This window comes from Panthera leo, chromosome B1, assembly GCF_018350215.1.
Source record: "Panthera leo isolate Ple1 chromosome B1, P.leo_Ple1_pat1.1, whole genome shotgun sequence".
Classification (NCBI taxonomy): Eukaryota; Metazoa; Chordata; class Mammalia; order Carnivora; family Felidae; genus Panthera; species Panthera leo.
This window is the reverse complement of record NC_056682.1, coordinates 176544511-176570062: the sequence shown is the minus strand read 5'-3', so window position 1 is coordinate 176570062 and position 25552 is coordinate 176544511. Positions and strand designations below refer to the sequence as shown.

The window sequence follows — 25552 nt, the reverse complement described above, 5'->3', positions numbered from 1 at the left end:
ATGTTTGCATACATGGTATACATGTAATACACTTGTATATATACACATGTATTATACATATACATACATATACATACATATAATATATATTATACATACACATAATAAAATATTACTCCTTTTTAAAGATACTTTCCCTTTATTTTAATGAAGGAACCATTCAATACTCCAAAATACTCATTTTTAAAACTTCATTGAAATTCTACTATTTCTTATTACTCTCATTTCTCTATGCCAAAGAACATTTTTAATTAAGGTTATATGCATCCAGGGTCATTAATAATCTGCAGATTAATTGCCACCACATGATTGTAAGATGGTTACTCCGGAAAGATTATAAATTATATTTAAGTTTGAAATGCTAGTCCATTCAAACTGAATAAAAATACAGTGGGGGCTGATTCGCTGAGTAAATGGAGGGAAAGTGAGGTCAAGAAAATAAATAGTTAAAAAAAGCAATAGTTAAAGAATACTAGGGTAACGATTTCATTTTACCTATTTTGGTGAGCTTATAGTTATGAAAAATTTAGTAAATATAAAAATGTCAACTCAGTTGACTTTAGAAATGTTTAAAAATGCAGATAAATGTAATATTGTGGCATTTTATTTAATTTTTCATAAAGTCTTATGGATTATAAGACTATATTATCATTTTAAATGTAAGAATCAATTATATAAGAAATATGTGTAATTTCATATTTTCCTATGCTTTCCATTATAATGGAAAATAACATCAGCACTTTTAAATTACTAATTAGAATTTCTCCATAAATCATAACTTGTTAAAGAAAACTTCTTTAAATGTTACCTTCTATTTCTGACAGCTACACAACATTATATGTGAAATTTTGTTATATACAACTTGTTTTAACACTTTCATTATTAACTCATATATTTTAAGATCAGCTTTACTTGAGTAATATTACTATGCACATCTGAAATTTGCTACCTATGGGCTTTTATCATAAGAATGCTCTTTAAATGATCCTGGGGATTATAACAGAATTTCAGAACAGGCTATAATAACCCAATAGTAACTGGACATGTATTTTTTAATTCCATTCTACTTACATATTATTTTTAGTTAAAGTAAACAAAGAATGTAATTATACAAAAACACAAAACAACAACAACAAAGTATTCACCTAAGAAGACTAAAGGACCATATCTAAAAAGATTATGAGATAGTGATGAGAATAGGAACTAAGGTATAAGTGACTAAGTCAGTTAAATGTGAAATTTTACTTTATATAAATGCATACATACACACTGAGGGAAGAAAAGGGTATGCTGTTAAAAAGCCATAAGAGAAAATAAACCAATTTCTTTAATAGCCCTAACAATGACATTTTTTTAGCTTTATTGAGATATATTTAGCATACACGAAATTTATCCAGTTAAGGTGTGCACACAGATCAATGGTTTTTAGTATGTTTACAGATTTGCACAAACATCACCGTAATCTAATTTTAGAATATTTTAAAACCTCCAGAAGAAATCTTACACATTTTAGCAGTCATTCCTCATTCTCATTCCCCTCTCTGACCCCTCTTCCTACATACCACCAGTTCAAGGGAAACGCTAATTTCTGTCTCCATGCATCTGCCTGCCCTGAAAATTCTACACAAATGGTGTAATATAGTATGTGATCATTTGTGATTCACTTCTTTCATTTAATGGAATGTTTTCCATGTTAAGGTGAGGTAACACATAGTAATATTTTGTTATTGATTTCTTTGTAACTGCTAAATAACATTTCCTTATATGTATATACTAAAGCTTGCTTATCCATTCATTAATTAATAAGAATTTAGTTTTTTTCACATTTTGTCTATTGTAAATAATGCAGTTATAAATATTCTCGTACATGTATCTGTATAGACATATATTTCCATTTCTCTTGGATATACATGTAGTAATTGAATTGTTAGATCATATATGGTAACTCCACGTTTAGCATTCTGAGAGACTGCCAAACTGTTTGCAATGTAGCTGCCCCATTTTAAATTCCCATCAGGAATGTATAAGTTAATCAACAATTTACAAACTTTCTAAAATTTGTTATTGTCTGTATTTTTGATTATAGCCTTGTGAGTGTGAAGTGCTCTCATCATGGTTCAGATCTGCATTTATCTAATGGCTAATGAGGTTGAACATCTATCCTTGTGCTTATTGGCCATTTACATATGTCTTATTTAGATAAAAGTTCTATTTAAATAACTTACTACTTTTTAAATTCAGCCATTTGACTTTTTTGCTGAGTTGTAAGAGTGTTTTATAAATTCTCAGGACAAGTCCTTTGCTATCTATATGACTTAGAAATATTTTGCCTAGTTCTGTGGACTGTTTTTGCACTTTCTTGATGGTGCCCTTTTATGCACAGAAGTGTTTAATTTCACAAAATCTAATTTATCTATTTTTTTATTGTTTGTCTTTTGGTTTCCACATCCAAGAAATCTTGCCTGACCCACGGTCAGGATGACACATTCCTGTTTTCTTCCAGGAGTTTTATTGTTTTAGCACTTCCATTTAGATTTGTGATCCATTTTGAATTAACTTGTGGGCATTGCGTAAGGAAAGGATCCAATTTCATACTTTTTCATTGGACATCCAGTTATTTCAGCACCTATTGAATTGTCTTGGCACCTATATTGAAAATAAACTCACTATAAACAAGAAGGTTAATGTCTGGACTCTCAATTCTATTACATTTACTCATATGTCTATCTTTACATCAGTACTATACTGTCTTTATTATTGTAGTTTTGTAGTAAGTTTTGAAAGCAGGAACTTTGGGTCTTCCACTTTTGTTCTTGGTTTTCAAGATTATTTTGGCTATTCTAAACCCAGAATAACATTTAGTCATAATGCTATTTCTAAATGTCTAGATATTCTTCATTAGAGATTGCATTTTCTTGTTCAGTTTTATCATTAACAAAATATATATTTTGACTGCATCACAGTATCTATGTGGGGATCAAGTGAAATAAAGTACATAACAATTTGAAATCATAGAGTGCTAGATCAATATAATTGGTTTTGATTAATATTGCTAATAATATATCACTGTTTTGTTTATCCCCAAATATTCTAGAATTATCATCAATTGAATGTGAACAATAACCAAAAAAGACATTAAAAGATAGTTGCTAGAAAGGAAGGTCTCATACTATTAGACTTAATGAATTCGTTAATCTCCCCAGATTTTGAAGGCATCCATGGGAATATCCTAAGAACTGAGTGGAGGAAAACACAGTCTTAGGATATAATATATGCGATATTAAATTTATATTATATGAAAATAAGGATTTTTTCCAAAGCAGACAAGTTATTATCATGTCTCTACCAAATATAACATACATCTGGAGTTATTCTCATCAATATTTGTAACTTTTTTCCCTATTTAATTTGTTATCAATTGGTTGATTCAAGTCATTGCTACCACATATCTCCACAGTTTAGATATGGTTACATGGCATATTCAATGAACCTATACCGATCTAAACCACATATATCTTCTGAAATCTGATAAATTCTTAGTTATAATAAAGCCAGGCTTGCTATGTGTGTGTGTGTGTGTGATCAATTTGAATGTAAAAACTAGGATTGATATCAGTACCAATAAAAGTGTCAGTAACATAGTCCTCTTCCTTGAATAGTTCTGGTGAACATTATACGTATACTCGTAAGACACCGGGAAAATGGAAGTGAAACAGTAGTGGTCATTGCATCATGAAAGTGTAGGTATACCGTTGTAGTGACAGATAGACACAGGGCACCTCTACTCTGCAACCAGCTCTTCTTTTTTTTTTTTTTTTAATTTTTTTTTTCAACGTTTTTTTATTTATTTGTGGGACAGAGAGAGACAGAGCATGAACGGGGGAGGGACAGAGAGAGAGGGAGACACAGAATCGGAAACAGGCTCCAGGCTCTGAGCCATCAGCCCAGAGCCTGACGCGGGGCTCGAACTCACGGACCGTGAGATCGTGACCTGGCTGAAGTCGGACGCTTAACCGACTGCGCCACCCAGGCGCCCCTGCAACCAGCTCTTCTGATTGCTGACTCTGATAACTGACAATAGCTCCAACCAAACACTTGACTCTGGATCCATAGATTCATCCTATGGATTTTTCTAGAAACTTTGGAGCTATATTGTTGTGCTGGTCTTGCTTAGCTTCTCAGAATGAGTGGCTGGTGATTCTTTTAAGCCTTTCAGACCTTTACAATTTTATCTCTCACAGTTGTGCATAGGATAATTTCTATTTTTAAAAAATTCATTACATTTAGCTTATAGAGTTTCTGCTTCCCTACTTGAGCCCTAAATTACACTGTTTTCTTCCTTCTTCCTTCCTTCCTTCCTTCCTTCCTTCCTTCCTTCCTTCCTTCCTTCTGTTATTTCTTCCTTGCTTGCTTTTTTCACTGCTTTAGCAGCTTTTACTCTCATTGTTTGCCTACATCTCTTTCTCTTTATACACTCTGAGTACAAATGAATTTTGGCTCATTGTTCCTCTTTACCTTTTCCTCCTCAAGGAACTCATCCAACCCCTGAGTTTCAAGTTTCAATTTTTTAAATTTTATTTATTAAAAAATTTTATTTTTATCTGAATATAGTCGAAACACGATGTTATATTAGTTTCAAGTGTACAACATAGGGATTCAATAAGTTTATGTTATGCTATGCTCACCACAAGTGTAGCTATCATTTGTCACCATATAACACTATTTAACACTATTACAGTATCACTGACAGTATTCCCTACCATGTAGCTTTTATTCCCATGAATTATCCATCCCATAACTGGAAACCTGTATCCTTCACTGCCCTTCACCCATTTAGCCTTTCCCTCACTCTCCCCCGCCCCCCGCAACCATAAGTTTGCTCTCTGTTTTCATAGGTCTGCTTCTGCTTTTTGTTTGCTTGTTTATTCATTGTTTTTCTGAATGTTAATTTTCAAATCCAAATGAGCTCTAGTTTCATATTTCAAACTTCTTTCATATTTCAAACATTACTACTTGGATGTTCCACAATTCCAACACAGCACTGTGAAATGAAGCAAATTTGTGCCCTCTCTCTTTCATTAGTACAACACTCCTTCCACTTTGTTTTTCTTTTCCCAATTCAAGATATTAATTGTGTCCATCATTGTATTCCATTCATCTTATCTATATTACTCTTGTTAACCCTCAGCATGGAGACTATTATAGTAAGCTCATAGTTTCCTTAATTCTGTTTCTTCTCTTTGCTTTGTTTTATTATAAACAAAAATGTATTTCATGTTCCTGCTCAGAAATATTTTTTTATGTTTTCTTTCTTAATATATTCTGTATATACAGCTCTCCAAATTTAGCAGTAATCCCCAGAACTCTACAGAACTGATCTTGGACATAGGCACTGCAATGTCCTTTCCGACCTTGTCATTTATTCCTACCTTTCGATATTTACTCAGGCTGCCTCCCTCTACCAAGATTAATTTGTTTTCTTTTTTTGTATTCCATTGCTTACTCATTCACCACAAGTTTTTTTCTACTATAGCTTTACTATTCCAGACTTTAAAATTTTTAAAAATATTTTTCTTATTCTGTCATATTTGGCTATGTTTAATTGGTAAGTATTACTTCTTGTTTCTGTTTAAAGAACTTGTAGATTTTCTATTCTTGAGTGTTTTCAAATTTCAGAATGTCTGCCTTTTTATTTGAATGTCAACTTTTAAGGCATAATATTCTTGGACTTTTTTTGGTCTTTATAATTTTGTTGACTCTTCTGTTATCTTTTGTAATTGGGTTTCTACAAAGAATCCTAGAGAAAGCAAGTGTCTATCTTACTTTCTTTCTGTCTTTTTCTTCTATTCTTTTTTCCCTCTGGCTGGCTGTCCCATTTTTTTTGTTTATGTTTGGTAAAATCTTAACAATAATGTATTCTGATGTTTGGAGCTTTGCTTTGAATCTTGCCCTGCAAGAAGAGCTCTCTGTTGTCAGCCACAGTTCACTCTTCATTATGTTATCGGTGATTTCCTTTTGATTTGTTACATAATTTAGGCCAAGGATATATCTGTTTAGTTAGAACTATGTGTATCCTACTCAAATATGCATTTCCAGGCTTTGGATTTGAAACAACTCAATCCGTGGCACTAGAATTTTGACTTAGAAGATTGATTAGTCCCAGCTATTCACTTTTCATGTTTTACCAGTTTTTTCTACACAGCTGTTTCAACTGCCTAATGATATCCATGAAGACTATTGATTTTCAGGTTGGAGTCTATTCATGAGAATTTGTTTCTATGTACCAATGTGACTTCTAGGTATGGGGATATGATTAGAAGCCTTTCCATGGTGTTAATTATTGCCTCATTTTTCTCTTAGTCTCTGACACACACACACACACACACACACACACACACAGTTACCACCACTTACTGAAGTTGATGTGGTCCTTTCTTTGCTTAGGTACTAGGCATTAAAAAGTGTATATGTATGTGGTGTGCACACATGTGTGAAATAATTAGTTCATTAATTATCAAATTACCATTTGATTCTGTACTCTCTGTAGTTCCATTCTTTTCCCTTAAGTAAGAATATTCACACCTTATATTAATCATTACTTGTATATTTAAGTGTTTTTCAAGTATGTCTGAATATATATTTTAACAAGTACATTTGTTGATATCAGTCATAGACAACTACCTTAACAAAATATAGCTGTTATGCTTTAGATTTGTATGCAACATTTAAAGTGAGTTTGAAACGGTTTACTTTTTATCTTGTAATAGGCTATGTTATGTTTTGGTAGCCAGAAATACTAGATCTCAGTGGCTTTACAACCTAAATGTATTTCTTGCTTCTGCTATCCCATGTCAAGTTTGAGTGACTCTTCAGGACAGCTGACCTCCATTTTATGGCCCAGCACTCTGAACTGTTTGAACCTTGTGGCCACTATCAAGAGGTGCTATCTTGACCACGGCAAAAGGGGATGAGAGAAGGCTGTTACTGGTAGGAAGACTTCAGTGCCCAAAGGAAAATGTGTGACAGTACTTATTCCAAGGGTGTGAGGGCATGTAATACCCACTTGTGCCCAAGAAGAGACGGGGATATAAATTAATGTTGTGCCACATGAAGCACCATGTATATAACATAACTAAATTTCAAAAGGTAGTCATATGATTTTTATATTATAATTGAGACCACAAAGCAAATGCAATAGGATTATACAACTTTCAAATAAGCACCTATTCTCTGAAGAGAAAGAACAGGACCGTTCAGACTTCTTTCTAATACATTCCCTTGTAAAGATGGAAGTTTAAAGTATTGACGTGTATTTTACTACTCCTAAAAAAGCCAACACATCTTTCTCAAATGAAAACACACTAGCAGAAGCTACCTTGTTAAAAAAAAACAGACTTATATTGTTTCAGTAACTATTTTGTTTTAAATTTTTCCTCGTTTAGTACAATGAAGTTCAATAGATGCTACAGACAGATTTTTTTCCCAGTTTCAAAAAGTTAATCGTCTCTTAGTTAATAAATCACAAAGAAAACATAAGGCATGATTTAGAAAATGTTTAGGCAATGAACAAAGACCTTAAATTAAAGCTCTATAATTTGCTGTTAAATAGAGAAACCTGACAAAATACGCAAGATTATAAGTAAATTGAAACAAACTAACAAAAACAATTGTAACTTTTCAGGAGAAGTGGATATTTTATTTAAAAATCTCAAATATGTATATTTGTGTGTTCTTTGGGATTTCTGACATGGTGCTCAAGCATAAACTGATGATCTAAGCACCACACTGAAAAAGAGAATAGAAATAGAAAGATACATGGAAAAGAAAGGAAAGAAAGCAAAGATAATCTCTGGGGTAGCATGATATGCCAGATGTCATTTTCAGTGCTGCCTTAAAGGCTATAACTTTTTTTGGTTTTCTTTGTTTTAGAAAATGTCATGTACCATGAGCTGCAGCTTTGCTCCAGTTTCGCTGTCTGTCATAGTCACTGTCAACAAAGCCAATCTTTTTCCCACCAGTCTGAGTTCAACTACACTGCTGACTTCCTCACAGAGTGTGGAAAATTTATTGCAAAGCAAGGTGCACTTCATGCTTACAGCTATTGCAGCAATGCTGGTAATAATATACTGGCATAACCCCAAGCAGCTGCTGTGTGTGACAGAGGAGAGTCAATTCCTAAAGCACGGTACATCCCATATTGTATGTGAGAGTGTGCATTAGGAAATAGTCCTCTATTGCAATTGAAATCCTCCATTTGCAGCCGTAATGTCCAATGCTTATATTATTTATTATTGATTCCTTTCAACAGCAAAGCAAGCAAAGATTTTGTGCATGCATGATTTGGAATGTAGATCTAGATATTAAAAACATCATTATAGTAAAAGGGACTTCCAAGATGTGGGGCTTGCACAGTAAACGGGAATATATCTTTCAGGTTTCAGTTTGGGGAAAAAGAATTTTTTTAATAGAAGGCAGTGAAACCTCTTTTTGTAATTTTAATATTTTTGAGTCTTTACTAGCAAAAACAAAGGTAGGTTAAAGTTTCTTCCCAACCCAGCAAGGGACAATATTCAAAGGTACAATGTGTTCAATCAGATACCAGGTGGTTAATTCCATCTCTAAAGTTTGCTGCCTATATAACCTTGACCCGGTTGCTCTTCAGCTCTGCCCTAAATTCCCCAATCAGTAAAATGGAAGAAATAATGACACATATTACCTGGGGTTGTGGCAAGAATGAAACGAATGGATATGGGTAAAATAATTGAAAAAAAGGATGTCATGTAGTAAATGCCAAGTAAGCTTAGCTATTGCGATTAGAATAATGTCATCTCTCTTTTGTGTAATCATTTTTTAATGCCCTGCAAAATTTGACCTTATATTTCCTATTTGCGTCCAAGTCCCTTATTCTGTCACTTAACATTCTCTATAGCTTGACCCGTATTAGCTTTTGAACACTGAGGAATTGAACTACCTTGGGTATTTTCGAGATCAGTCCCAAACTCATCTTCTCTTTGCACACCACATCACTAAGGAAAGAAAAGCACAATCTCCTCTTTCTTCTATCTACTATTAATATCTTAATCTCACCACCAGACTGTTCTGATTCACTCAATCCTGGTTCATTGACCATTGATACTCATTCTTATCCCCTTTTGCTATGCCCTCTGGAAACTTCATGACATTGCCAATAAAGTAATTTGTTATTTTTTAAGTGTTTTTATTTATTTTTGAGACAGAGAGAGACAGAGCATGAGCAGGGGAGGGGCAGAGAGAGAGGGAGACACAGAATCTGAAGTAGGCTCCAGTCTCTGATCTGTCAGCACAGAGCCCGGCGCGGGGCTTGCACTCACAAACTGTGAGATCATGACCTGAGCTGAAGTCAGACACTTAATCGACTGAGCCACCCAGGCGCCCCAAGGAATTTGAATCCTCAACAGTTTCATTGAAGGCTTTCTCCACTTTATGGTGTAACTGAAACTTAGTCACCCGGGAACAGACCATTCAGATATCCTTCTTCTATACTGATTCCTCCTTCTCCAGTAGATCCTAACCTAATTCCCATAGGAATGTCAGTGATATGCTTCTATCTTCCTCTCCAGCCCCATCCCCACCAGAAACTACCTCACAGATTATAGGTTAGTATCAAAACATGTCTTCAAGTTTTCTGCAGATGCTGTCACTTCATTGATCTATTTGTCCATCCATGTAGGACTTCATCCATCACACATTAATTATCTATTATGTAGATACCATTATGGAACATGTCAGCTACTTAGCCATGAGCAAAGTCAGATTCTTACCCTGGATTCCTGTTGCTCCTAAAGTATGCGGTTTCCTTTTCTTGTTTTATGTTTTATGTTTTTTGTTTTTGTTTTTGTTTTTTATCAACTAGAAAAAATGTAAACATCTTTTAAAATTTGGTTGAGAAATCAATTCAGTTGGGAAAATTTCTCAAGCTAATTTCTCTACCCTTAATCTGAGATAGATATCCTTACTCCTTATGCAAAGTTCATGTTCCCTCTATGTCTTATGTTTATCGGCATATGTGGAATTCTCTGATGCAAGATTAAGATTTTCTATAGGTAGGGATCACTTTCATATTCACATCTCCAGCTCCTAACACAATGTCTGGTATATATAGAAACTCAGTAAGTGATTGACTCCAAATTATATATATCACTTAAGGAGACATCTAATACTTTAGTTTTAGTTTTCTTTTTCTTAATCACAGAGACCCATTTAGACTGAAGTATCTCATATTTGACTCTCTTCTTCATCTATCACAACATCTAACTCTGAAGTTCAATACTCAACAAGTTTTGAATAATTACATATTAGTCTTATTTTCGGGCACACTTAAAATCTTACAGGAAAAGGTCAGTATAAGATAGAGACTTACCATCATTTAATATTCCTTAGTGGCCTACATTAGTGCTGGAAACAAAAAAGGTACCCTTTCTGTCTAAAAATAGAAGATGTCAGGCCTCAAACCTGATGCTTTGTAAATTTCAAATTAAAGATACTTGAAGGTTCTTTTATTGAAGATGACTATTTATAGTCATAAATGCAACTGGGACTATTTGTAGTCATAAATTAATGTAAAATACAAAGTTAGGGTTTGACATGTTTAATGTTTTTTTTATTATTTGATAATATATGTCTCCGATCTAATATTATTATGTAAAATCTAAATATTAAAATACAAGCATGGCTTAATTTGGAATCAAATCTTACCCACCTATGGAATAACATTAATTTATCTTTGAGATCCCTTTGTGTATGATATCTATCTTAGCATCCCTTTGTAGAGTGTTACCGTTTTTTATTTATAAATTGCTTATTTTCAAAACTTATGAAAGCTTAAGTTTGTGTTAGTGAAATATGTGTGCTGTGTTTTCTTGACAAATAGTTTTATCATGAGAGGGTCACTATAGGGTGTCTTTATATTTCACATCCATTCATAAGCACAACCACCTGGTAATAAAGAATAGAGGATACTACTGAAGTTTGTATAGGCAGGGTGAGAAAAAGATGATTTGGGAGCTTAAAAAGGGAAGCAATTTTCAGAGAGGGTCACAGAATATGGATAGAGTTAAAATGATATAAAATGTTAATTGTTCTTGAACTGAGTGTGATTATATGATTATTTGTATTCGTTGACCCTCTCTTCCGATTTTTCTGGTCCAGTAGTGAAGAAAGGCGAGGCAATATAGACTCATAAATGTTTAGTTTATTATGTAATCATACTTCTAGAAGGTCTGACCAAGACGGTCTTACAATTCCATGGCCTCTGCTCAATTTCAGGTAGGCTTTGCTTTTCTTAGAGAATTTGCTTTAGAAAACTTTAAGTCATAAATTATTTCTCTGCCTCTTTGAGATGTGTATCATTTGTGATCCAGAAATGTCTTTCTTGAGGACCTAGGATAAGACCTATGAACTGTCCCTTTTAAATGTACTCATAATGAAAGACAGAGTCCTTACACCCCAGACTCATGAAAGACAGAGTCCTTACACCCCAGACTCTGGGAGAGCAGGACCTAACTTGAATAAAGATCATTTAGCAAACACAAATGGCCTCAGCACATTGACTAACCTCCCACCTAATAGTCTCCAGTACTCTTCCATTATCTTATCCCATCTTTTAAAAACCATATTTGTGTGTGTGTGGAGTTGAATTCCATCTCTCTCCCTGATTGTGATAGTCTTGAATAAAGTCTTCCTTTTCTGTTTAGTTGGTCTGATACATTTTTCTTTCAGAATTCTTAGGAGGTGCAAAGCCAGTAGTCCAAGAAATATACAAAATCTGTCACCATTCTTACTCTTTTTCTCACTTGTATTACCTTACTTCATATTTTCCTAATTTGGGGTGATTAGTATTCATATTGTCTAATTTCAGTTTCAAGTAAAATATATGGAACAACTGTCTTCTTTTTTTTTTACTTCATCATTATTTTAAACCAAGTTCTTAAAAAATTTTTTTTTGATCTTTAAATAAGGCTATGGGAACTGTAAGTTTATCGGAAATACATACGAGTACATGCCTGAAGGCAGTTTAAATGAGGAAAGCAATTTGAGTTTCTCAGACTTGACCTAAAATGTGTTGCATAAAATACAAATTAGTTAACCCACTTAGAAAAGAACTTATTCAAACCGTGAGTCAGAGGGGCACAAATCTGGAAGTGAACTTAAGTGAAGCCTGGACTCAGAGGCAGATCTTGGTCAGAGAGCACCAACCAAATCTGTGTCCTTCTCTAGGCTAAATTGTGAAATTATGGAGGCAGACTTCAGGGTCTTTTATTTCAACATTATTGCCTCAACTCCTCTCCTCTTTCATGACCCCTCACATAAACACCTTAATTGAATTTACCTCCTCAAGAAGACACCACTTTATTCTTACCAAGCCTCTCTACTCCATTCTATTCTTCCTAGGTTCTGTTCACTGATGAGTCAGTCTGTTGAGTTATGTGAATAAGTGAGCTTATTATGTTGCCTTTACAGGTACCATATTTGTGTTTTAACAGGGACCTCTAGACAGAGAAACTTAATCCTAGGGCAACCATACCAAACATCTTGATTTTTCCAGTGTATTTAATAGGTACAGTTGTGCCAGTGTAATTACATAATAAGCCCTTTTACTCTCAACAGTGCCCCCTTCCAACCGTAAATTTAAATGGGCACCTTCTGTATTCCAAAAAGCGCTTCTAATGATGGAAGTTTCAAATACAATAGCAAATGGTTGAGAGAGAAGACTGCCAAATTCTTGGGCATTAAAAAAATCATAACACAAGGAGTATTTTCTAGGATTGTTCATATCTACATGATTTATGATCCCAGGAAATCCAAATGCTCAGATAGTTGATGGCCTTAAAGTTATCAGACCCTCAGCAACATTACTTGTTACCTGACATGACTGTGCAGGCTTGTCACAAATACTATGAAATTCTAAATATGTAGGGGAATATAAAAATTAGAAGCTGGACAAACAAATGGAAAAAACTGCACAAAATAATAATTATATTTTTATAATACTTACAATTGCCAGGTGTTATTCTAAATATTTTACTAATATTAACTCATTAACTCATTAAAGCAACAACTTTATGAGTATGATATTCTACCCATTTTATAGATGAGAAAACCAAGGCAAAGAGAGGCTATGCATTTACCCAAGTCTTTAAGAAGTAGTGAAACTGGAAGACAAACACAGATAGTTTTGTTCTAAATTTGCATTATCTAAAACAATTCTATACTTCCTCTTGGGAAAAGAAGAGTGAGACAGAGAAAGAGGCAGAGGGAGAGAGGTTGATTCTGCTTTCATCATTGATATCCGCTGTGTTTACTTGCTACCTGTCTTCTCCCACCCCTGAGATCACCAGTGTAGTCTGTTCTTGAATTGCCTTCTCCCATTCTTTACCCAACTTCACTTTTCATCTTATCTCGTTCTCTATCTCCAGGGAAGGTAGTCAAGACTGCCAATTCCTTCATATTTTACTGTTGGTTGAGACTCACTGATTCCAAGTTCTAAGGAGGAAGAAAGAGAGAAGAAGTCATCATAAGGTTATATTCTCATAGTAGACTATCAAATTATAAGTGGATGCTAATTATCAATATTTCCATGCATTATTTTAATTAGAATTTTGTCATCTACTCTGCCATAAGTTCCATTTTCAAAGCTTTTTCTCTAGATCTATCTTGAGAATCTGGAGGCTTTGGGGAGAGTGGTATTTACATGAGGAAGGGAGCTGGTACACAAGAATCTACAGTAAAGACATTCAGAATAAGCATATCACAAATGCAAACGATTGGAAACCACTTTATAAACTGTAATTGTTTCTATTGAGTCAAGTTATAATAATCTGTACCTTCTTATAGACTGGGCGAACTGGTCTCATGCCATCCCTTTCTGGTACTTCTATTATATTTTCAGTATATATTAGTGCTCCATTCTTTTAATATACTACCAAAATATCTCGATCTATCTGAGATAATGCAACTGCTGTGCTCTAGGAACAAAATGAAACTAAGGAAAACTCAAGTAAAATATTCCTAAAAATATATTTCTATAAATCACACATACTGGCCTATATTTCTCTAATTTGACATGGTTATAAAAATAGATGTGTCAGATCATTTATCGGCATCCTTGCTCCTTAATTAATCACCTAAATGCAAACTGTAAAGGCAGAGAATTTTTGCCCTCTTGTACCTAATCACACCTGACACTAGAATTTCCAAGCCAAGAGGATCATGACTGGCACAGCATGTAACCACTACGAAAGTTGTCAAGTTCTTCAAGATGCCATGGCGATACTGGGAGATTTTCAGGGTAATACCCATTAGAAAGGAGGTCACCTTCAGAAGGATGAAAGTTATTTGAAGTCTCTTCCTCTCTAATCTTAAAAAGTAGAAATATAATAAAATCTAAAACAAAGAGATTGGAAACATAAACGAGCCCAAGAAGACCATCATGAGACAAAATTAAGCCACAAGGAAAGACATTATCAATATATACACCCAAAACAAACACAAAAATCCTGATGACTTCATGACATTTTTGTGTCTAAAATAATTAGACTGTACCAATATGATGTGATTCAATAACAATGGTGTTTTATTGATTAGTGAACAACAAATAGAAATTAATTAGGATTCGCTATTTTTAGCCTTTGAATTTTAAGCTCATCATAATTTTTTTTTAAATGGGGTTTAGTGCACAGGCAGTAAAGTAGGGGTTAAGAATACAGGCTCTGAAAATGTGACACACTTGTGGGGGGATTAGAGTGTACTTCCATCATTTACTAGCTCATTAAACACTATATTTTGTGTTTGAAGAATGGAGTCAATAATAGAGTCTCTTGCACAGGATTTTTGCAAGGGTTACATTACATACTACATTCAGCCAAGAACAATATAAATAGTATTATTTTTCTTATTATAATAAAGCATTTAAGTATTTCAATGAATGATTTTAAATATTAATAAAGTAATATTATTACTGTTGCTATAAAAATTTAGGCTTGGTGCCTGGATGGCTAAGTCAGTTAAGCAGCTGACTCTTGATTTCTGCTCAGGTCAAGATCTCACAGTTCATGAGACTGAGCCCCAAGTTGGGCTGTGCACTGACTGACAGCAGGGAGCCTGCTTGTGGTTTCTCTCTCCCTCTGTTTGCCCCTTCCCTATTCATGTTGTGTGTGTCTCTCTCAAAATAACTAATAAAATAAACATTTAAAAAATAATCTTAAAAAGCATGGCCATCAACCAGAAAATAGACTCTTCACTATAGAGAACAAACTGAGGGTTACCAGAGAGAAGGTAGGTGGAGGGATGGGTGAAATAGATGACGAGGATTAAGGAGGGCGCTTGTCATGATGAACACTGAATGTTGTATGTAAGTGATGAATCACCAGATTCTACTCTTGAAATGAACATTACACTGTATGTTAACTAACTGGAATTTAAATAAAAACTTGAAAAAAAACCCCACAAGATTGCCATCGATTCAGCCTCAAGGGAGTGATTTGTTCTTTATATTCCTATCAATTTTTCCTGCTCCCCTTGAAAATTACACCTTTTCTACACCGTGGTAGTTTTATATTCATTTTATATTATCACTCTACAAGGAACTTGTTGTACTTGTTTCCCTAACTTCCATGCCCATCTTTTATCACCACTGATTTATTCAGCATTTTTCTAAAATGATAATTATATTGCTTTTGACTAGAAGACATCTTTGGTTTATAACTGTGCTAGCATTTACTATGCAATTATGAGTGGCACTTACCCACCTTTCTGGTAGAAATCAAACATGGTATTTCAATTTCTTTCTCAGAACAATCTCAGGAGTTTTATAATACTGTCTCCAATAACAGATGATAATGCTTAATTTGCAAGTAACACCATGACAGCGAAGGTCATCAAAATCTATTCTAACCACTGGTTATTCCAGATCTTGCTACTAATTCCTTCCTCCATTTTCCCCCCAAAAAAGTACTTGCATTGGCCATACGTAATATCTTGCATCTCCTAGGATCTCTTGTGTCCTTCACGTTTTTGTGTCTTTGAACAAATTCTTTCTGCTCAGAAAGACCATTTCTAATTTCTCGCTGGAAGATGTCACCATGTGTTAGAACAAGACGGGTTCTCAACGCATAGCATAAGGTTCATACTTTAGTACATAGGCAGTGTGTATGTGTGTGTGTCATGTCTGTATCTGTGTGTATTTTATTTGTTTGTTTTTCTAGACCACTAGATGAAAATCTCTTCAAATAAAGAATCAAAGGTCTTTATTTTTATTAATTTTTAAATTTTTGTTTGTAGTTCCTAACACAGTGTTAGGCACATTACAGATGCTCACAAATGCCTGCTTTCATTAATGAGTGAATGATTAACGTTTCATGATGTTGATATTTGGTACAATGAAGTCAAAATACCATACAAATTATCGCCATTAGAAAAGATCGTTGTGTTTATATCTAGCCATTGTTACATAGTAATCACTGGTTTGATTTGATGTTTTAATGACCTGACAATAAAGAAAATAATTCAGAACTGTGTTTTCTGCGTTGATATTTTAAATTTGATTTTTAATACACAAAGTGGGAAATATTAAAGTAAAAGATTTTCTTAATAGATTCTATGTCTATTTTTCATAACATTACATTTTTGGCAGCTGATCCTTATAGAATAAAAATGATGTGAATCTAATAATAAAATGTAAGCTAGCCAACTCTATTTCCTACAGAATACTTTATAAAATAAATTACAAGAAACCAAACTCTTCTAGACAGTAAAGATGGATAATTCCAATTTATCTTATTTCATGAATAAAAATATACCTATCATAAATCCTTTCTTTTAACATAAATGGCTACTGTTAAATTTCTGATGAGGCTACCTCCCACAAATTATCACCTAAGAATCCTTAAAAAGAAGCTGAAATATATTATAGATGAGTTCATTCTGCGCATTCATATTGATCCATATACTACATTTGACTTATTGCATTCAATTGTCCTTCTAAAACATGTTTTATGTAATGATCATAATACTTCCTATTAATTCATCATCATGTTGCAAATGCCAAGTGCATTTAAATATAAAAGATCTGTATTCATCCTAAAGCAATAAACATCTATTGGTCTTGCCAGTATAGAAAGTGTGTGCCCAAACTATAAGAGCAAGAAAAGCTTATTTTAGTTGACACCAAAATCAACAATTATATTTCTCTTTTTTTCCTTTATTTTTCTCTGTTTTACCATTTTGTATTTTATATCCCTTAACTTTCTGGTCACTCATATAATTTTCTGTTCTGCCACTGGTCGAAACATATAATATAAAAAAAAAAAGGTGAAGGCTCTCTTTGTCAGTATTCAATATATGAAAGGAGCTGTACTTTGCAATTTACAGAAATTGTTCCATTTGTAATATAGGTCTTATTTCCCCATCTAATTTTTTTTTCAGATGAGGAAACAGACATGTGATAAACATGTGCATGATGCCTATAGTAATACTAAGAAATGGCATAGTAACTCAAAGGAAAAGGCATTGTAAAAGTCAGAAATGCTTCATGACAGAAGTAAAGTGATGGGAAAGTATGTCATGTTTGAATTTACGTATGGTAATAACCAGTGGAGAATTTGTTTAAAGGAAAAGCTGCTGATAATTTTGATTTAATTATACATGGCTCATGAAGAGTATCAAATGCCAGATGGAAGTATGGAATTTATTCTATTATAAATGGGATGTTTTATAGGTTTTACATGATGCTTTAACGTGTGTTAAGCTGCGTCTTAAGAATATTATCCTAAGAACCCTAGAGAATCTAAAAAGAAGAGATGGCTGGCATCAGTTGGAAATTTTTGCAATAGTCCACAGAGACAGTTAAGGATGGACTATAGCTGTGACTATGAGAATAGAAAGAAAATGTAAGTAAATCTGAGAAAATGAGAAGCCTTGAAAATGGTAGAATATACAAAGAAATTATCTAGAAATGGGAAAAGAAGCAGGTAGGGTCAGAGATGTTTTAAGTTTCAGAAACGGGGGACAGAAAGAATGGTACTACTGTCTTTGACTTAACTGGGAAGGCAACAAGGTTTATAGAGGAAGATGGAGAATTTGTTTGCAGTATGATAAATGTCCAATGATAAAGCAATCTTTAGAATCAGATACTTTGTGGTTGATTAGAGATGCTCGGATTCTGGTTGTAAGATTTCTGTCTATAGAGGGGAGACTCAAAGCTGTGAGACTACCTAAATTCTCTGAGAGAGAAAGAACAAAATGTGATGCCTAGTCCCTCTCACCACACCCTAATTTAGAAAGTGAGAAAGTGATAAAAAGGGGAAAAAATGAAGATACATCCAAGATATGGATCTGGAAGCAAGCAGTATATCATTACAGAAACCATAGGTCCCAGTTTTTTTTTTAATTAACTACAATAATCATAGCCACTTGCCAACATTTTCGGAATTCTTTCTATTCTTCTTTAAAAAACAATTTTATTGAGACATCTATGACATACAAAAATTATATACATATTTAAAGTACACAACTTGATATTTAGATACATATATACATTATTCAAAGATCACCGTAATTAAGCTAAATGACTTATGCATCATCTGTACATTGTTACTGTGTGTATGTGCACACGTGTGTGTGTGTGTGTGTGTGTGTGTGTGTGTCTGTGTGTGTGTGTGTCTGTGTGTTTTGGTCAGAAAATTTAAGATCCAGCCTGTTAGCAAATCCCACATATACAGTAGTGTTAACTATTATCACCATGGCATACATTGGATCTCCAGAACATATTCATCTGCATAACTGAAACTTTCAACCCTTTGGCCAACATCTAATTTCCTACCCGACTCTCCCCTAGCAAACACAACTCTATTCTGCTTGTGTTTCTGTGTCAGGCTTATTTCACTTAGCATGATATCATCTAAATATATTCATTTTATCACAAATGGTAGAATTTCCTTTTTTTTTCCTGCCGAATAATATCCCATTGTGCATATATATGTGTATATATATATATATATATATATATGCATATATATATATATATATATATCAGATTTTCTTTAGCTGTTGGTACATTGGCAGGCGTGTAGGCTATTTCTATGTCTTGATTATTGAAAATAACAAAAGTACCCCTTTGAGATCCAGTTTCCTTTGGCTGTATACTCAGAAGTGAGATTATTGGCATGAACTTTTATATGCATTATATTTATTTAATACAAGACTTCATGAGGTAAATGATATTTGTTATTGTCTCCATTGCAAGTACAGGAAATCAAGACACAGAATATGTACAGAATATGTACATAACTTGACCAAAGTAAAAAAAAAATTAGTTATGATAATGCAAACCCCTAAATTCATATAGGAATGATTCTAATTATTACTGATAATGATTTGGATGTTAGATTAATCTTCATTGTGTAGGTATCGATATAACTAAAATTCTTGGCTTGTCTTCTCACTACTTACCTTAATTTCATTTATTTTTTTTAATTTAAATATAGTTGACACACAACGTTACATGAGTTTCAGGTGTGCAACATAGTGATTCAACAACTCTAAGCATTATGTCATGTTCACCACAGCATAGCTACCATCTGTCACCATATAACAGTATCACAATACTGTTCACTATATCCTCTATGCTGTGTCTTTCACCTCCGTGATTCATTCATTCTATAACTGCACCTGTATCTCCCACTCCCCTTCACCCGTATGTCCATGTGCCCATCTCCCAGCCCCTTCCCCTCTGTGCTCTTTGTATTTATAGGTCTGATTCTGATTTTTTGTTTGTTTGTTTGTTTATTCATTTGTCTCATTACTTACCCTTAATTCCTTCATACCGTGGAGAGACAGGTGTATTCACTTATTGGTGAGATGAAAAAGGCAACTTCCCAGTACTTTTTTCTGCTTACATGCAGAGGTGAAACAGGCTGGTCAGCTTCGCTGGCATGCAGTAAATTTAGCAGGACTAAATGGGTGAGGGCTGCAACTTTTGGGGAGGACTAAGTCCAATTCAGGTCATGTCAGCTATCCCACTTGGTTTAAAACTAACCTTTTTTCTAAGTAATTTTTAACAACAAAAACAATAAGTAAAAAATTTGATCTCATTTGTCTGAAACATACATTTATCTCTCAGGTTTTTTTTTTTTTTTCAACTTGGGCAGAGAAGAGAGGAAATATGTCTCCTGAACCTTCTATCTCCAATGTACGATAGGCTATGATGAACATGCCCCTTGCTTGAAAATAATGCAGAAGTCACTTCCCTTGGAAAAACCTACTGTCTTGTTCAGGGCAAAGGGAATTTACTTGGTCCTCAAATATAGAAGGTCAAACTAAGGTGACCCTAATGAGTTATAGCCTAGTGAATCCTTCCCCCAAATGCAGGTGGAACCACTGACTTACCCCTTTCTAAAAGACAGTTACAAAAATGATAAACTGTCATGCTCTTGATTAGCTCCTGCTCCACAGCAAAGTTTAAGGAATGTCACTCCTAATTTATCAAACTGAAAAGAGAGAGACATTCTTGCTAAATTTGAAGAAGTTAGCTACAATGTTATAAGAGGGTCTATGGTTACATGGCCAGGAACTATGGGTCTCCTCTAGGTGCTAAGATTATCCCTTGAAAACAACCAACAAGAAAACAAGAAACTAAGTCCTAAACCACAAGGTGATGAATTTTGCCAATAACCTCAGGGAACTTGGAAGTGGATTATTTCCCAGCCAAGCTCCCAGATGTGAACATAGTATGATCTGCATCTGGACAGCAGCCTCGTGAGACCCGTGAACTAAGTATCTTTTTCCAGAATACTAACCCATGAAGGGCACCTGGGTGGCTCCATCGGCTAGGCGTCTGACTGCTGATTTCAGCTCAAGTCATGATCTCATGGTTCATGAGTTTGAGCCCCATGTCAGGCTCTGCCCTGACAGCACAGAACCTGCTTGGGATTCTCTCTCTGCCCCACCATCATTCTCTGACTCAAAATACATAAATAAACTTAAAAAAAAAAAAAACAACAACAAAAACCCCAGAATACTAACCCACGAAAAGTATGAGACAATAAATATGTGTTACATTAAATCACTGTTTATGGTAATTTGTTATGCAATAATAAGAAATTAACATACGAAATATATAATTAGGATAATCACACCTGTGATTTGGCAGAACACCCAAACTACCATTAGATCATTTTCTTGTTGTGTAAAGGCTAGGATAGTGGTGAAAGTGAGTGACAGCCTCAGAAATGGCTCCCTTCAGCAGCCAAGATAGTAAATAAGAAAACAAAAATCATATCATGGTGGTGTGGTGGGAAAGTTGTAAAACTAAATGTAATCATGAAGTATGTAGAGAATGAAAGGCTGGGGATCCCTATGGTTTCCCCACTTAATTCACCAGGTGGGTTCCTGCAGTAGAGTTAAGAATTTTGGATGCCACTAACCTATTAACTTAGTAACTTAGTAACTTAGTAAATTAGTAACATGAATTTTACTCACCCTGCTGTATGGGATAACTGCTAAAGTAGATTTTTATGATCTCTAAGATATGGTATGTGGACACTGATTTTGTGAATTCATTCTTTTCTATCCTTATCATAAAAAAGGATAAGTCACTGTTTGCACTCACATGGAACAGAAAACAATGTATATTTCCAACCTAGCACAGAGGAGTATATTAACTTTATACTCCAAAACCAATTATAACAATAATGACCAGAGAGATTGAGACCATCTAGACATCCTGCAGAACATTAAAATGACCCATTCCCGGGGCGCCTGGGTGGCTCAGTCAGTTAAGCGGCCGACTTCGGCTCAGGTCATGATCTCGCGGTCCGTGAGTTCGAGCCCTGTGTCAGGCTCTATGCTGACAGCTCAGAGCCTGGCGCCTGTTTCAGATTCTGTGTCTCCCTCTCTCTGGCCCTCCCCCGTTCATGCTCTGTCTCTCTCTGTCTCAAAAATAAATAAACATTAAAAAAATTAAAAAAATTAAAAAAAATAAAATGATCCATTCCCTTAATGGCATCGTGCTAATTTGGTTACATGAGCAAGAAATGCCTTGCATGTTAAAGGCTTTGGTTGATACATCCACTCTAGAGGGTAAAGGATGAACCCTATGAAAATCATCACATCACATTAACACTTAACTTACTTCTTTAGGAATTCTATGGTTAGGGGCATTTTGGCACATGATGTCTAAAATAAAAGACAGGGGCACATGGGTGGCTCAGTTGGTTAAGTGTCCAAGTGTTGATTTCAGCTTGGGTCATGATCTCATGGTTCATGAGATCGTTCTCTGTGACTCGTTGGGCTCTGCCCTAATAGCATGGAGCCAGCCTGAGACTCCCTTTCCCTCTCTCTCTGCCCATCCCCTGCTGATGCTTTCTCTATATATAAAAACAAATAAACGTTTTTTTAAAAAAATAAAGACCAATTATAGCATCTTTGCCCATAATTATAAAGAAGTGTGTATAACTCCCTGCAGGACTTTTCACATTATAAAGGTAATATGTTTTACATCTAAGAATATTGCTCAGTCCAAAGACACCTGGATGGCTAAGTCTGGCTTAGGCCAGGATGGCTAAGGCACCTGGATGTTAAGCATCCAGCTTTTGATCTCAGCTCATGTCTTGATCTCAGAGTGTGAGTTCAAGTCCTGTGTTGGGCCCCATACTGGGTGTGTGAAGACTACATTAAAAAAAAAAAAAAAAGAATATTGCTCAGGTCGATTTTTTGATGCAAGAAGCCCCCTTACTTGGGACTTGTGATTTGCCCAAATCTGTAAGAGTAGATGTATCAGTGGTGGAAAAATATATGTGACATTTATGGCAAGCCTAGTGACAGAACACTGATGCAGGACCCCAGAGATCTGGAGTAAGTTTGTACCATCTTGTAAAAAACAACCCTTGACATGTTTTGGGCTTTAGTGTAAATGTAGCACATGAACATAGTGCTTTAAGTGACCATAACTTTGGAATTCTAGCTATGAGCTAAATTATTTCTGTTCCTCAAGTCATTACGTTTGGGAAAGACAAGCAGTAGTCCCTTATCGGGTGGAATCAGTACCTCTGGGAAAGCTCAAGTAAGACCAGACAGCAAAAGCAGTCTGCGTAAATAAGTTGCTTTGAACCCATTCGCATCTACCATATCCTCTCCTTTAGCTCACACTCATGGCTCTGTAAAATATCACATATGATCAGCTAACAGAGGAAGCAAAGGCTGTTATTTACATATTGGTTAGCTCATAGTCTGTGTAAGCTGAACATGGAAGGCAGCTGTGTTACTCACGATGACTCTGAAAGACATAGATGAAGAATACTTTCCAAAACAGGCAGAGCTTTCATGGCGGTCCTCATCACCTACTGTACGTATAAAGGGGCATGGAAAATGGTTGAATATATATGGGATCATAAAGGATTCCATAAAGGACCATGAAGTTCTCAAAGAAGGAAAACCTATGCCTGAGAATAAAGCCATAGTTCCACAGAACGGTCGGCTTTGGCTGCCACGTAGGCTTGGTAGGTGCCTCATATGCAGAGACCAGTGGCCATGAAGAGGAGCTAGTGTGACAGGAGGAGGTGACTGCCACTCTTACATGTCAGAGAGCAGGGAAGTATAGGGCAAAACCCCACAATCCTTTTGTGTTTCTCCTGATATTCTCTTATCTGATTGTGATGGTATTTAAGTGAACCAACCTTAAGACCATGTGTCCAAGGGCTCAGACACCTTGAAGATTCTCTTAGTGTCATCCCCCGAGGTAAGCTGAAACTAACAGAGGTGCTCACAGATGGTGAGGGGAATCTAGAATGGATAGTGGGGAGGTGGGGAAGGTGATAAATATAAGCTGTATTCCAGAGATCAACTGCAGAGTTGAGACTTGTAGCTCATTCCTCAACCCTTCCTTTTCTAAGTCTTTTCAAGAATCCTAGAGGAATTGCACTGGGTAAAAGAGAAGTGGATCTAAATGGCAGAAGAGATTGACTGATGGGCCAGGAGATCTCCATTCAGTGTTGGACTTGTTGCCTCTATTGCTGTTGTGCTGCAGCAGACAGCTTCAGTGCTTAGCTTCTTTGGGGATGCATCAGCATCTGAGATCTCAGATCCCAGATCTCATGAGAGATATGCCTGTCTCACAGTGACATTTTTCTGGGTTGGCCAATAGATGGAAACAAGGATACAAAATATCTTGGCATTTTAGCTCAATGTGGGGCTACTCTGGAAGGCTATTTAACACCAGTTGAGTGAGTCTTTGGTGTCCATCTCACAACTCTTCTCCCTGATCACATTGGCTTCCTTCCTCTCCTTCTGCTGTGTACTCTAGTAAAATCCCTGCCACACCCACCCCCCTTCGCTTCCTCTTAATCTTCTTTCTGGAACACCCAAACCACTATAGTTGCCATGATATAAGCTATATATATTATCAGAAGTATGACCCTCCCACAGAATGACCACACTGTAGAAAATATTTATTTACATTTTTTTCACGAATGTCATCATTTTGTGTAATGTTACTTTTATTTTTAAATTTATTTATTTTGAGAGAGAGCAAGACAGCATGAGTGTGGGAGGGGCAGAGAAAGAGGGAGAGAGTGAGAATCCCAAGCAGGTTCCACACTATCAACATGGAGACTGATGTGGGGCTTGACCTCACAAACCGTAAGATCGTGACCTGAGTCTAAATCAAGAATTGGACAGAACTGACTGAGCCACCCAGATGCCCAGTGTAATATTTCTAAATCACACTTTTCTTGATGTCATTTCTTTGCTTAGCACTTTTAAGTAGCCATCCTCCCCAATAACTGTTTCCCAACACTGCTTTCAAGAAAAAAATAGTGCGTTAGCTTCCTACCTATACTACTACCTGCCATCATCTGACTGATAGACCGCACACGAGTTACTTAATGTCCCTGGATTCAGCTTTGTTCTCTAAGAAGTGGTGAACCAATGATATAAAATTAAATCTGTGCTAAAAAATGGTAATAGTCCATCCATAAGACTGATGAAGTAATTTTGAATTCAAGTCTGTAATTTGGATAAGCCGCTAGGGTGAGTTGGAGGTCTTAGTTTCTAAGCCAGGTTTTTTTGAGATGAGTAATCTTTATCCAGTATTCTCTAATAATGAGACCATTAATTTACCTGCAGGGTTAAATAAAACAAAGGCACTGCAACTAGTCATATTTATATTTATTGGCAAAACCAAAGTAAATCTTGGCTTCATTCTTACCAGAATAGTCTTTCTTTGTTCAGTTTAGGTTAGGCAAACTTCCATTTTTTTTTCATTGCAGGCTACAAAGAGTGATAGTCGTTTCTAAAAATTAAATGAGGTTGAGATTATTTAAAGATCTTTTATGTGAAGTTTAGCAGCTTAAGATACTGCATGTGCCCTGAAGAAATCTCATCATTAGATGCCTTTGAAAGCCCTTATTTGTGTTTCACTCAGTCTTGATATGTCTTTAGCTTCTTTAATCAATGAACACAACTGCTCCACATAGCCCTTAAGGCAGGAGTTGCCATAAATAGTCAGCTTTCAGTGTAAGAA

General features: G+C 35.2%; 1 long non-coding RNA gene across 1 annotated transcript in view; it reads right to left on the bottom strand.

Moving 5' to 3' along the window:
- Window positions 1-13128: 13128 nt before the first annotated feature.
- Window positions 13129-25552, bottom strand: part of LOC122217184 — a 28238-nt gene continuing 15814 nt past the window's right edge. The window contains exons 2-3 of the long non-coding RNA XR_006201334.1: window positions 25238-25321; window positions 13129-13521 (exon numbers count right to left, since the gene is read on the bottom strand). This is a non-coding gene — a long non-coding RNA (uncharacterized LOC122217184). The remainder of the gene's footprint in view (window positions 13522-25237; window positions 25322-25552) is intronic.